This window comes from Cyprinus carpio, unplaced genomic scaffold, assembly GCF_018340385.1.
Source record: "Cyprinus carpio isolate SPL01 unplaced genomic scaffold, ASM1834038v1 S000006753, whole genome shotgun sequence".
Taxonomy (NCBI): Eukaryota; Metazoa; Chordata; class Actinopteri; order Cypriniformes; family Cyprinidae; genus Cyprinus; species Cyprinus carpio.
This window is the reverse complement of record NW_024879352.1, coordinates 2,322,918-2,324,618: the sequence shown is the minus strand read 5'-3', so window position 1 is coordinate 2,324,618 and position 1,701 is coordinate 2,322,918.

The following is a 1,701-nucleotide window of genomic DNA, read 5'->3' as shown; positions in this document are numbered from 1 at the left end:
CCTGTGCACGGTGGCTCTGGATGTTTCTACTCCAGACTCAGTCCACTGCTTCCGCAGGTCTGGAATCGGTCCTTTTCCACAATCTTCCTCAGGGTCCGGTTTTGAGTAATGAACCAGGCTGGGAGTTTTTAAAAGCCTCAGGAATCTTTTGCAGGTGTTTAGAGTTAATTAGTTGATTCAGATGATTAGGTTAATAGTTCGTTTAGAGAACCTTTTTATGATATGCTAATTTTTTGTGATAGGAATTATGGGTTTTCATGAGCTGTTTGTCAATAAAATCAGTATTAAAACAATAAAAGACCTGAAATATTTCAGTTGGTGTGCAATGAATCTAAAATATATGAAAGTTTAATTTTTATCATTACATTATGGAAAATAATGAACTTTTTCACAATATGCTAATTTTTGAGAAGGACCTGTATATATATATATATACACAATGATGGACAAAAATAAAAATATGTACACACACACAGTGATGGACAAAAATATTGGCACCCCTGCATTTGTGTCAGATAATGCACTACTGCTCCCAGAAATTACAATTACAGATGCTTTGGTATTCTCATGTTAATTTCTTTATTTTTTTTAAAGAAAACTAGAATGTAGTCTTTTATTATCTTTATTATTTCTTCAACATTAAAAATGTTGCCCAATGCCAGGTGAGTCATTTGTTCTTGTTTAGACTTGTGAATGAGTATTGTAGAAACGCCAAGACCGTTTAACATTCTCATGGTAATGCAGCTGGATGCCAGCCGCCTCTAAACTGAAAGAAGAAGAGCCTTTCCTCCTCCCTTGGGTGTATTGAGTCGCTCTATCTGGCACGCGCTTGGCTTGTCCACTAGTCCAGTACTGCACGAGATCACCTGAGTGTCAGACAAGACACCGCTCAGCCTCTGCTTAGAAACCGCAGACCAGGGTGGACGGTTTAAGATGAGACTGTCAGTTGCCTTTCGCCATGCACATCGGAGCCACGCGAGCATACGACGACCAGGAGCGGGTGTCAAAGTTTTAAACCCGGAGAACAGATTCATACCTGTTAAAAGTGCGGTTTCTTATCTACAGGTTCGGGAAGCAAGTTCGACCAGCGGTACAACTGAAACGCTAGTGAGTTTTAAAAGCCATCCACGAAAAAACGATGGACCGCTGTATGAAAGTGCTGTTGGGTAAGAACAAAACACGCTATTAAGTCTCTTAACCTGAATGCGACAAAACTTTTATTTTCTAAAGCACGCTGAATGTTTTTGTGATTGTAACCGTTTGGTTCTGAATATATATATATAGCGACTTGACTAAAATATCTTTTGTCTTGGCGTTGATTTGGTTCCACGTGCTACCGGTATTTGGCCGTCAGCTGATGTAACTTCTGCTTCCCATTAGTCTTCCGTGTATACACCCTTTTTAATATGAACTGCGGTATGCTAATTACGGCTGCATATCAACACTGTTGTAACTGTAGGAATTCAATGTTCTTCTTAGAATCGAATTTTGTATTAATTTTTTTGTATCAACGAATGTTGAAACACAGTCGTCTTTTGTAGGTTAGTGTACAGAATGTCTCATTAAAATGCTCACTGGTTGGATCACAATACTGATAAGAGCAGTAGCTGTGTGTATATCGGCTTTTGCCCAACATTTTAAAACATGGAATTTTATGACATCGTTTTTAAAAGATCTGGGGTATTGGATAATACAGGTTGA